Below are 13,954 nucleotides of genomic sequence, written 5' to 3' on the forward strand. Positions count from 1 at the left end.
TCTCTTTTCCAAACTAAACAAACCCAATTCTTTCAGCCTTCCTTCATAGGTCATGTTCTCAAGACCTTTAATCATTCTTGTTGCTCTTCTTTGGACCCTTTCCAATTTCTCCACATCTTTTTTAAAATGCGGCGCCCAGAACTGGACACAATACTCCAGCTGAGGCCTAACCAGAGCAGAGTAGAGCGGAAGAATGACTTCTCGTGTCTTGCTCACAACACACCTGTTAATACATCCCAGAATCATGTTTGCTTTTTTAGCAACAGCATCACACTGTTGACTCATATTTAGCTTGTGGTCCACTATAACCCCTAGATCCCTTTCTGCCATACTCCTTCCTAGACAGTCTTTTCCCATTCTGTATGTGTGAAATTGATTTTTCCTTCCTAAGTGGAGCACTTTGCATTTGTCTTTGTTAAACTTCATCCTGTTTAACTCAGACCATTTCTCCAATTTGTCCAGATCATTTTGAATTATGACCCGGTCCTCCAAAGTAGTTGCAATCCCTCCCAGTTTGGTATCATCCGCAAACTTAATAAGCGTACTTTCTATGCCAATATCTAAGTCGTTGATGAAGATATTGAACAGAGCCGGTCCCAGAACAGACCCCTGCGGTACCCCACTCGTTACACCTTTCCAGCAGGATTGGGAACCATTAATAACAACTCTCTGAGTACGGTTATCCAGCCAGTTATGCACCCACCTTATAGTAGCCCCATCTAATTTGTATTTGCCTAGTTTATCGATAAGAATATCATGCGAGACCGTATCAAATGCCTTACTAAAGTCTAGGTATACCACATCCACCACTTCACCCTTATCCACAAGGCTCGTTATCCTATCAAAGAAAGCTATAAGATTGGTTTGACATGATTTGTTCTTCACAAATCCATGCTGGCTATTCCCTATCACCTTACCACCTTCCAAGTGTTGGCAGATGATTTCCTTAATTACTTGCTCCATTATCTTCCCTGGCACAGAAGTTAAACTAACTGGTCTGTAGTTACCTGGGTTGTTTTTATTTCCCTTTTTATAGATGGGCACTATATTTGCCCTTTTCCAGTCTTCTGGAATCTCTCCCGTCTCCCATGACTTTCCAAAGATAATAGCTAGAGGCTCAGATACCTCCTCTATTAGCTCCTTGAGTATTCTAGGATGCATTTCATCAGGCCCGGTTAATAAATAAATAAACAACACAGTTCCTCAGAACAGCAAGCCTGACTACTTTTGTAGACTGTTTGCTATAGCAAAGAAACTGAAATTCTTCTAAACCGACTTCTTAGTGCAAAAATATCCCATAATGATATACTGTGTAGTTACAGCATATGGCCACTCACTGTAAAATATGAGGCTGAAACAGCCAGTAATTTATAAGTCTATATCAGATACCTGTGTGCTTCAATATAAATGTGTTTGTGTCTGAGGCATCTGAAGAACATTTATTTCATGTGTAGCACATGTGTAAATATTTACATACTTGCATAAATCAAATATAATTGAAAAGCTAAAAAATTAACCAAAGCCAACAAAATAACTAGAGGGCAACATGCATAAGTAAACACTAGAGATCACAACTTACTAGACTTCCTTACACTTCATTGTTATCAAAATGTATAGGCAAACAATAAAAGAGGCCTATTAAAATATTCTTCAACTGTTCTGCAGATCACTTAAAAACAAAAAAGAGAAGTAACTGTTTCTAAGCATGTATATTTCAAAATAGCAAGATTTAATACTATGTCTTTGTTATGCTGGTCGAATAGCACTACTGCATTACAGTATCTAACTCTGAAGCTTCTACATAAGCCTGAAATTAAACAACAGGAAATAAGTGACTATAGCACCTGATTAAAAAAGTCAATCAAGCTAAATGACAAAAGAATAGCATGGGTCAGAAGAAAGTGACTCATGTTTACTGGAAAGCAAGCCAATAGCAACTGTACCATTGGGAGTTTATAGTCCCTGAACTGATGTAAACAAATGATATTGTTATCCCATCTTGGCACACGTGACATCTCCTGAACATGTCACAGGTGGAAGGAAAAAAGGTAGCAAAAAGTGTGGGAAAGACAGACATTCTCAGAGGTATACTGCAGTTAAGTGGCTTGTTTATGATTTAAAGAGGGAGTAGAGAACTTGCTTCAATTTTGAACATTATTGTTCCATATAGACCAGAATGCCTGGGGATTCCCCATGGGTCTTGAGACAATGTCAGTAAAGAGTAGCCTCGGGGAAATTAAATATAATATTCAGACCATTAATTCAGCCTGCACACACAGTTTTTATGTAATATATATATTTCAAGCATCCTTACTTCAAAACTGGTTTATCCCTTACTGAAATGATAAAATGAGTTTTAAATTTCTCCACCTCTGAGATTCGCTCTGGCTTCAAAGCAAACACAAAAGCTGTATGTCTATGTTGCTGTGTGCATACAGAGACACAAATGCACCACACAAGGAGGTGTGGGGGAAGGAGAGACTTTACTAGCAGGACAGGAAAGGTAAGCAGCCTGTCAAGTCAGAATAACACTTGTTGCTCTTTAAAAAGCATGTCCTACCCCACATATTTCAAATGGATGCATATTTTTAATATTGAATTATAGGCTGTACAGCTGGGTTCCAAAGCAACTGCTCGGGGCAAGGACAAAAAAGGAAAATAAAGGTGGCTTTATGTCCCCTTCGAGCTTCTCTTATTCTCGAACCAGTCAGGGTGCAGCATGGGCCCAGGGTGCAAGTTGAAGCTTCAGGGTAGATCTAACTTTTGCTCATCTGCCAATAGCCCATAAGGGCTGTTCTGCCAATCAAGAACAGCCAGAGCACAGCAAGGGTTCTAGCAATGCCACCTTCACCAGGGCTGCAAGGAGTGTGGTGTGGCAATTAAACCACCTCTTTGCCAACAAGGAATTTACCCTAAGCCAGGAGAATTCCTCAGCAGATGCATACACGAACTTTACAGCCCTTTTGTGGCGCTCCCCCAGCACAAAGGGGCTGTATCACAATGAAAAGGGCTGTATCACAATGAATAATTGAGCCCATTGTCTTTTTAGGGTATTTTCACCATCCAGGACCAGAAACAATATGAGAAAACCAGAGCTTCTGCACCCATGTGGAGTCCCATTGTCTTCAAGAGAGCTGCAGTGGGATTCCACAGGGGTACAGAGTTCCTCACATGTAATTGCCAAGACAGGTCTGGGATCTTAAAAGGGAACTTGTTGGGTTGAAAGTCAATTTTTATAGATATGAACCTTTTGCAGCATGTGCGGATCCTTAAGCAAGAGTCAGAGGCTATGGTAAATGAATTATGTATTTGCTAGGTGGAAAAATTAATTTTAACAAATCATTTCCTTATCTTGCTTCTAACTCCTTAGATTATTAACACTGACATAATTTTGCATCATGAAATGCATTACATATTCCCATGCCCACAAGCGTTTGTGCTTGTGGATTGCTGTCTAGGATTTGGGCTTCTGGGGGTTGAAATAAAGTCCCTGACAGCAGATCTCAAAGCAGGATCAGGGCCTAAGAAAAAAGCAAACAACTAGTGGAACCCATACCTACCCCTAAGAAAAGGGTGGCTATGGAGGGATGCAACAAAGACAGATGTGCAGGGAGAGACATTTTGTCCCAACATTAGGAAGCATTCCCCTAGAAGGAGCAAAAGTCATTAAGCAGCCCTGTTTTCATAATTTTCATTTTTAAATTAAGCTTAAAATATTTTTAATATCAGTTCAGTTCCCGTAAAATTTTGTGACACATCCCTAAAACTTCTGGGATTTTATAATGCCCTACCCACAGTATTAGCCACACATCAGAAAATATTAGGAATAGTTTCTTGCCTTTCCATGGATGAAAACAGGGAGGAGAGGTTAGGGGAATTTAAATGAATTTAAAGCTGCTGAAAACTAATGTCTACCACACAAGAAACAAAATAAGCATGCAGTTTTATATTCAATGAAAAAATAACTGTTATGAAATATTCATTTGAAAAGTAATTAAGCCCTGCAATTGAAAAGCTAACCTTTCACAACACAAAATAATCATGCAGCTTGGAGATTAACGCATTCTGTGTCCTCCAGTGTTCATTACAATTTATGTAACATCTCATTCATGCTGATACTTGGATTGCTTATATATTTTCCTTTCTCTTAAAGCTTAAATGAAAAATAATCAAGGTCGGTTCTTCTCAGAACCATCCCCGAATCGGAAGGACCGGATTCTACCACCATTATTGTCATTGAGTAGTACCTTTCTCCATTAATAGTCCAGAGTAATAGGAAGAGTAATGGAGGCAGAATTGGGACCCAAGTAATTAAAGCATTATTTAAAATGGGCTTATTTCAACAAAAGAATGTCCGGTTGTTGCTGATTTTACAGTGTAAGGCAGTTTTACTTTAGTTACTCAAAACAATTTACTTGACAGTACAACACAAACCATGACATCTATCTTTAAAGGTTGAAGATAAGCAACTTTCTCCTGCAGAATTGATATTCTATCCCCCAAACTATGAGAGATTAACCCATCAAGCAAAGAGATATTTTACAATTCCATTCATCCTAGCTAATCAATATATCCAAGAATATTTACCTTTACATACACTTACATACAAAAATACATATTTTAAATTGTATGAATATAAATATGTATTATATATATTTATAAATCCCAGAGTCTTTGAAATAGTCAGTTCTAAATTTTCCTTACTCTGAATCTCATAATTAGCTTCTCTGTAGTCTAGGCACATACAGAGATCAGGGATTATTCATTAGAGGAAGGAATTAGCAGGATTTTAGGCTTCAATGGCCTGAACAGACTATTAGCTTGCATTTGGCTATTAGGCGGGTAAGCAGAGCGGACTCTAAAGCGTCACCAACAGATAACAATAAATTCTCAAAATGAGACTTAACACCTGCTTTTCTAATCTTGAAGGGAGGAGAAAAAAAGCTGATTCAGCGGATGTACAGCATCCATTTGAGTCATACACACTCCTGATGTCATACAGGGCCTTGATAACTCATAGCGCTGGAAGTCAAAGGTCACAAGATGAGTTAATAACCCATGCAACTGAGACCATGGCAACACAAGGCTTGGGTATCAAACAATATTTCACACATCTGCAAGACAGCGTGCAGAATCTCTGTGACTGTTTCCCTCTGATAGAGGAGTTTTTGAAAATGAAACAAAAGAGTGGTATGGAGGGTTGGCTTATTCAAGGGCTATCAGCGAGTCTCCTTTCATAATTTGCAGGGTCTGTATTTAGAAGATGAGATTGAAAACTAATAATAAAGACACAAAGCACATGCATATCCTGTAAATGGATATTTATTATGAGTGCCACCAGTTCTTCCCAACACCCTCCACCTCATAATTATACCCAACCAGGGCTTTCCTTTTAGCCATATCATTCAGTACTTCAAGCACAAGAAAAATGTCAGCGGAAACATGAAAACAGTCCAAAGAAGGTCACTTTTTGTTATGTTTTATTAAAACTGCTTTATAGAGCTGCACTTGAAGATGAAGGAGCAGGTAATGGCATGTACTTAGAAACCAATGCAAGAATGACTTTGTTCTTACATCTATCATTTACATAGTGAAAAAACAAGGTAGTTTGGTGTAGCTTAACCTCTCAGATGATAACACTCTTTTGCATTTCCAAGGAACACAGAAATAAAATAGCCATGTAAAATACAGTTTTTAGGAACTGCAGAACTAACAGATAAGCAGCATGATCGCAATCAATACCATGTCTCACATTCTAGTACATTTCATCTTCACCTGGATGAGCAGAGTATTTTAGGCAGTTTACAAAGCACAGGTGAAAACACTGGTCCTGATTCACCATCACTCCATTCTTCCAGCTTTAAACAGGCATAATTCCCTTGATTTCAAAGCAGTTATGTAGAGGTAGAATAAACCTGATGCAGTCATGAATCAGACCTACTAGAATGATTAACTCTAAAGTAAAATGCAACTTCAAAGGAATTCTTCCATACCCCAGAATGCATACTAGTAAAAATAATAAGCTGCAACATTAAACAGTTCTAATAATACACAGTAGAGAAACAAGGCTTAGCTTCATTATGTCAACAGAGCTATGCCAGTTTACCCTATCTGAGGATCTGACCCTATATATTTAAGAAAATAAATAAATGCCAGAGTGTGTGTCAGTTCTGACAAAAGAATCAGGTCATTATTAATAATACTGTGGATCTTATGATTTGAGGTAACCTGAAAATACTATATTGAGTAACTCAAAAATAAGTAGGTAAAACTATCCAAAGGGTAGTTTTAAGGTAAACTGAAGAAATCAGGACTAATTTAAGAAACAGATTAATCTTGTACGGCCAAATGGCTGGAGTCAGAAGGAAAAAATGATAAGAAAATTGTTTTGGATATTGATCTAATTTAATGTCTTTGTACTATCTAAAATAAACACTAAAATAATATACATACAGAGTTTATATAGATACATTTAATAATTAAAAATAAATATAATTCAAGGAAACATGACGAAATAGAGACATATGAATTGATTTGAGCAACTTTTCTGTAAAAGACAGAGGTTCAGTAAGGATCAATTCAGATGTAGGGAAATACGAAGAGTTGGTAATTTTTGTTTTTTATTCATTTAAAATAGTAAGATAGTGAAATCTCTTTTTTTCCAACTTAATTTTTATCTTTGCTTTTTTTAGCTAGAGATGGTTTTCTGACTTATTGTTGTTTTGAGTCAATTAAAATTATATTCACAAAAGGAGACCTAAGATTCATTTCTCCCTTTCTTTCCCATGTTTTCACATTTAATTTTGAATGAAGTTAGCATTCATCAAAGTGAGGGACTTGTTCCACAGATCTGCTTACAGTAGCACCATGCAAATTTCCTCCATGTTTAACAGCTCATGTAAACACTTCAGTCATGACTAGCAACTCCTCCATCAATTCTAGTTCTGGACCTCACTTCAGAAATGATTATTAATTTTGCAACATTTTTGTGATGTGAACAAAAGGAATGGGCAAGCAAGTCACTTTCACTGGAGACCTTATACAGAATTTGAACTTGGTTCTACAAAAAGTGAAAGATTCTCACTATGTAACACAGTCTCTGAATGCCCTTTTTTCTGATCCAAAGTCCAGTTATGTCAATGGGAGTCTTTCAGCTGACTTCTGCGGGCTTTGGATCAGGCCCTTTAGTAAGAAAAGTAAATGTGAATTAGTCTGGTGCAACAAAAGCAAAATCTTTCATTGGAAACCAACAATCAAACAGGAGAGTGGATAATTCAACCCCTCATTGTAAGACTCTGGCCAAGATTTTCAAAAACGGATGCTGCCTAAAGCAAGTCTCCTAAATCCTCATTTGGTCCTCTAAATAAATGGTCTGATTTTCAAAAGTGCTGAGTATGTAACAGTTCCCACTGACTTCAAAGGGGATGCACTGCAGCAAGAGCTCCCAGGAAATATTCGGTCTGAATCAGGGCAGTGTTGCTTCTGGTATCTCCAAAGCAAGTATGTTGCTCAACGGTGATCACTCAACACTCTTCATCCATATGCAGTAAAAATGAGACACCACCGCCCAATGAATTCAAAACTGAAAATGGACTATACATCTTTCTATCAAGTATCAGAGGGGTAGCCGTGTTAGTCTGAATCTGTAAAAAGCAACAGAGGGTCCTGTGGCACCTTTAAGACTAACAGAAGTATTGGGAGCATAAGCTTTCGTGGGTAAGAACCTCACTTCTTCAGATGCAAGTAATGGATTTTTTCATTCACAGATTGAAATTAGAGTCCATTTCTAAGATTTAAAATCTTTTGAGCATACCTTATATAAATACCTGAGTGACACAGATGTTCAAATAGGAAGAAAAGATAAGAAGAGGTTACTCATCGTGTGCAATAACTATGGTTCTTCAAGATGTGCGTCCCTATGTGTTCTCTACTTCAGGTGTGCATGTGCCTCTCAAGCCCTTGATCAGAGATTTTTCCAGTAGCAGTGTCCATTTGGCCAGCACATGCGCTCTATATAACCTCATGCTGTGCTCCAAGGGCATATAGATCTGCCTGGGCGAACCGTCCTCAGTTCCTTCTCTACCCGAATGTCCAACAAGAACAGTCCGAAGCAGAAGGGAAGGAGGTCAGATAGTGGAGCACCCACTGGGACACACATATCTTGAAGAACCACAGTTACTGTGCAAACTGAATAACCTTTTCTTCTTCTTTGAGTCCCCCTGGGTGCTCCACTTCAGGTGACTAATCAGCAGTATCCTCACACGGAGGAAGGGGCTTCGGAATCAAGTCCAAAACTGAAGACAGAACAGCAGACCCAAGCAACACACCAGATCTGATGGTGTGAACAAAGGCATAGTGTTCAGAAAAGGTATGCACTGAAGCTCACGTAGCAGCTCTGCACATCTCAGACACTGGAATATTTTGGGAGTAAAGCTCTGAAAGTTGATTTTGATCTGGTAGTGTGTGCTATAATCCTTTGGGGAGGCCAAGCACCAGCTACATCATAGCAAGCAGTAATACCCCCAGAATTCCATTTTGACTGTCTCTATGAGATTGTGGACCCCTTTGATCTTTCTGTGATGGAGACAAGGAATCTAGGTGATTTCTGAAATTCCTTGGTGCTACCCAGATAAAAGGCCAATGCCTGTCGTACATTTAACACATGAAGGGAAGTTTCCTGATGAGATTTATGTGTATAGGAAAAAATATCGGTAGATGAATAGATGGATTAAGATGGAAATCCAACAGCAATTTAGGTAAGAACTTTGGGTGCAATCAAGGGAGACCTTGTCCTTGAAAAATATCATAAAGGGGGGGGTCTGCCATCACAGCTCCAATTTCTCCAACCATGCGGGCTGACATAATAGCTACCAGAAAGGCTGTCTTCACAGGTATGTGAAGCAAGGAGCAGGGTACCACAGGTTCAAATGGAGGTCCCATAAGATATTTAAGTACCAGGTTGAGATCCCTGTAGGATCCTTAACCTGGGGGTAACAATTCCCCAGACCCTCAATATATCCCGATGACACAGGGTGAGCAAAACAGAATACTCCTCTAGTGGGGAATGAAATGCTGATACTGTGGCGATATGAACCTTAATAGAGCTAATTGGTAAACCTGAATTTTTTTTAACTCCATCAGATAATCCAAGATGGCTGACAGCAGAGAAAATTGAGACACAAGGCGGTGATGGTGACACCAGTGGTTGAAATTTTTCCATTTCTTAAGGTAAGTAATTCGTGTTGACTCCCTTCTACTGTCTAGTAATACTTGTACTCCTGTTGAGCAAGTGGATTCTAATCCTGTGAATCATCTAGGAGTCATGCTCAGAGATAAAGGACCCCTAGATTAGGGTGAAGCACATGACCCGTGTCTCTTAGAGAGGGAATGGGGAATAGTCAGAAGCTTAAGCGTCAGGTGGACACACAGATGAAGCACGTAAGGATACCTAACTTGCCTTGGCCAGGTTGGTACTCTGAGGATAACTCTGATTTGTCCTGCCTGATCTTGTTCATCACTCTCAGAATTAGTGGTGTTGGAGGGAATGCGTAGAACAGGCCCTTTTTCCAAGGAAGGAGAAAAGCATCTCCCAAAAAGAGGTGATCTAGGTCTCCTCTTGAGCAGTATAAGGGGGAATTCCTGTTGCTGGATGTGGAGAATAGGTCCACCTGTATAAGTCCCCATCTCTGGAATATCCCTTGAAGGATTTGGGAGTCCAACTCCCATTCATAGTCCTGGGAGAAGTACCTGCTAAGCATTTGGCTGTGACATGCTGGACTCCAGGAAGGTAATCAGCTGAGATCTGAATCTAATGGGCTGTACACCAATTCCATAACTTTATAGCTTCAGCATACAGGAAGGGGGATCTTGCTCCTCCCTGTTTGTTGATATAGAACATGCAAGCCACATGATTGTGACTGATTTGCCCTTGATGAGGGGCAGGAACTGAAGACAGGCATTCCTGACTGCCCTGAGTTCCAACTAGTCAATAGAGAGACAAGTTTCCTAAGTTGACCATCTGTCCTGAGTTATGAGTCTGCTGAGGTGTGCTCCCCAACGCAACAGTGATGTGTTCCTTGTCACAGTTATTGCTGGAGCTGCATAGACAAAAGGTACACCCGCACAGACATTGCGTTGATCTTTCCACCAATCCAGGGAGTTCTTCACCTGGAGGGGAACTGTAACTTGTTAGTCCAAACTGTCTCTGGTTGAGGAATAGGTCCTCCTGAACCAACCCTGAAAGCATCAGAGGCACAATCTTGCATGCTTGGTCACAAAGGTGCAACATGCCATATGATTCAGGAGATGTAAAAAGTTCCTTATTGTAGTAATGGGGCTTCTTGAATTGTCCTGACCAGATTCAACAAAGTTATCAGTATGTCTGTGGGAAGGACGGCCCTGGATGCCAATGAATCCATATATTCCCTATTAGTTGTATTCTCTGTACAGGGACTAACGGATTTCATTATGTTTAGCTGGAGACCTTACTCCTGGAAGAGAGAAGGAGAGCAGTCTGAGTGGAAGTTAGTACTGCTTCAACAGATCGGCCCTGGAGTAGCCAGTTGTTGAGATATGGGAAGACTAAAATTGCTTTGTGTAGAAGGTAAGCAGCCACTACCACTAAAACCTTCGAGAACACCACTGGGGCTGAAAGGAAGTAGTCGGTATTGAAAATGATCCTGGCCCATGGCAAAGCACAGGTACCTCCTGTGTGGTGGATGTACGGAATATATATGGAAATAGATGTCTTGTAGGTTGAGGGCTGAAAACCAATCTCCTACCTCTTGAGTAAGGATTACAGCTACCAGAGTAAACATCCAGAACTTTTGAGATATGTTCAGTTGTGTTAGGTCTAAGATTGGTCTCCACCCTCCGTCCTTCTTTGGAATGTGGAAATACTTTGCATAAAACCCTTTCTCCATGTGAGGGAATGGGACTTATTGCTCCTAAACAAAGGAGAGAGTGTACTTTTTGACTCAATATAGTCTCGTGAGAGGAGTCCCTGAAAAGGGATTGGGAAGTGGGGTGGGGAAGGTATAGCCCCATGTTATAACCTCCATGACCCACCTGTCTGTTGTAATACATCACCAGGCTTTTGGAAATGGGAAAGGCAGTCTCCTGAAGTGGGGAAGTGGGCAAAAGGTTGCAGTTTGCAAGATAGAGATGAGGGAGGAGTCAAGCTTGTGACCAACCCAAAAAAAATCGCTGTTTCATTGATGACTGGGTACGAAAAAGGGTGGGAAGCTCTTTTCCTCTGGAATCTGTCTTTTTCTAGTGTGTTTGGTGGTTCTGTGAAAATCAGAGAACTGAGCCGGGTGCAATCTCTGGGTAGTGTGAGACCTGCTAAATCTCCTCTTGTTTGTTGGGGAGTATATACTAAGAGACCTCAATATGGCCCCGGAGTCCTTCAGCGTATGCATGGCCTTGTCCATATTTCCTGAGACGAGCTTCTGACCATCAAATGGCAAGGTCCTCAATCATATTCTGAACCCCTCTTGGGAATCCCAACTGGAGCCAAGATATCCTGCACTTGTCAACTGTTGTGGAGATGGATCTAACAAAAGTGGCCATGGCATCCAAAGATACTTGGGAGAAGTTCAGGCTAATGAATGACCTTCCTTAATGATGGTCTGGAAGAGTTCTCTATGGAAGATGTTCAATAAAGGATGCAAACTTGTTGTAATTCGAATCACACTTAACCATGATCGCCTGATAGTCTGAGATTGTGGATGAGTAGACCTTCCGTCCAGAAAGGTCTAATCTTTTCTGGTCCTTGTCATAAGGATTAGACCCGGAGTAATGCTGTCTACCCCACTCGTTTATCGCATCCACCAACAAAGAATTATGTGGAGGGTGAGAAAAAAAAATGCTGAGTCCCTGCAGAGGCTACGACGTTTTTTATCCACCCATTTACAAGTTGGATCCATTAATGGGTAGTGCAATCCGGATGAGTTTTGCCAATTGAAAAATGTCCAAGAGCTTGTGATGTTAGTCTTTAACCTCCTCAAGAGATATCTATAGGGTGTCCACCATCCTCTTCACAAGGTTCTGGAATTAATGAAAATTGTAGGCCATTGATGGTGGTGGAGGCATGACTGCCTTCTCCGGAGATGACGATGAAATGGGAGTTTGAAGGGTAGCCTCTTTGTTCCTCAGAGGTGTCTTTGAGTTGGGGGTTTGGTGGAAGAGACTGTGTAAGCCTAGTTTCCTGGTGCAGTAGAGCTGGAGGTCTAGCAAATTGCTGCTGATATTCCACCCATTGGGAAGGCCCACATGGGAGAGGGGGTGGAACCCAGGACTGATCCCTCTATTCTTGATGTGGGAGAGGGTCTTTGTCAAACTATTATATTCCTGTAATAATGCTGAGGGGAGCCCTGCACTGATAATGAGGAGACTGACTGAATGTCTCCTTCATCCTTCTCAATGTCCTCTAATGGGGGGGGGAGGGCAGTAAAAAAGTGTGGAGAATCCTAGTGGGAGGCACTGGTAATCTGGAGACCAGGGTCTCACTACGAAGAGTCATTTAGTACCCAAAGCAGAGGGAAGTCCAGCTCGTCTAACACTGACAAGTCCCTGTGGTATCAAGTGGGTCAGTACCAATGCAGTTGTTGACTGGGGCGGTACCATTGGAGCATGTAGGTAAAGGGGTGTGCTTCAATTCTATTGGTACTGATGGAGCAGGGTGGGAAAGCACTGTTGGTAAATCTGTAATAGATAGTGCCGATCTGGAGGCAGACAGTGCTGAGGTCATGCCAGCACTGAGTTTCTCCCAAGTGCTCCTCGTACCAGAGGAAAAGCCTTTCCCCTCCTAGTATCAAGTCAGAGGTTGACGCCTTTGACACTATAGACCTAACAGGAGATCAGGACTTCTTGGGAGTTGGCTCCTTGTGGTGAGAGACCGAGTTCCTCTTCTTTGGAGCTTTCCTTGAGTCCTCTAAGATCTTCCCCTTCTTAGGTGAGACCTTAGCCAAATTCAAAGGGGCACTGGATCTGTCTGTAGACAGATATACAGGGGGATCTCCTAACATGACTCGGACGCAGATCAAAGGGAGCACTCTATCATCAGCAGCTTCAGTTTGTTTTCTCGATTCTTCCAAGTTCTAGATTTTAGAGCCAGGCATAAGTTACACTTTTGGGAGATATGGAACTCTCCCAAGCAACAGAAACATGTACAGTGGTCGTTGCTGATCAGGATAGCCTCCTGACAAGAGAGGCAGCATTTGAAACCTGGCGAGCAGGCATGCCCAGTCAGGCCAAGTAAGCTTCTTGGAAAAAAACAGGGGAGAAAAAAGAGGGAGAAGAAAAACTCAGACCTCTCACAACTATCTAACATTCTATACTAACAACAAGCACTAACTAGAAACACTAAACTAACTAAACAAAACAAAACACTCTGAGGTATGCATGCACACAAGAGTTCCGTCTCAGGCCAACATGGCAGAGAAGAAACTGAGGGTGGTTTCCCCATGCAGCCCTACATACTCTCGAAGTGCGACATGAGGTTGTAAAGAGCACATACACAGACCAAACACACAGTGCTAACAGAAAATCTCCAATCAAAGGCTCAAGAGGCACATTGTATCTGAGTGGGGCACCCATATGGACATTCCTTGAAGAAACACACTAAAACCAATACAAGTGTTCCCCCCTCATTTTTCACAACCCCTGTTTTTGATTAATCTTTTAATTAATTTTCTCAAGACCAGAATTTAAAAATCCCAAGTAAGTCCTTTTCAACACAACAGTATGAACAAAGTGCAGCCCTCAAGCAGCTCATTTTAGTTTTAAGCTTCAGAGGCGAAAATATAAAAGATACTTCATGACGTCTGGATTTATAAATTCATATTCCATTCGTATCGACTACACAATCACTCCCTAAGTCAAAACTGAGTTTTGTGAAGCTTTCCTGAAGTGATATCCATACTGGAACACAGTAGAACACTCAAGTCCAGTG

The 13,954-nt window shown here is 40.9% G+C and overlaps 1 protein-coding gene across 13 annotated transcripts in view; it reads right to left on the minus strand.

The window, feature by feature from the left end:
- The window catches only part of ARID1B (AT-rich interaction domain 1B), a 406,554-nt gene that overhangs the window by 244,257 nt on the left and 148,343 nt on the right, over window positions 1–13,954 (minus strand). The window lies entirely within an intron of this gene.

The sequence above is a fragment of the Trachemys scripta genome, chromosome 3 (genome assembly GCF_013100865.1).
Source record: "Trachemys scripta elegans isolate TJP31775 chromosome 3, CAS_Tse_1.0, whole genome shotgun sequence".
Taxonomy (NCBI): domain Eukaryota; kingdom Metazoa; phylum Chordata; order Testudines; family Emydidae; genus Trachemys; species Trachemys scripta.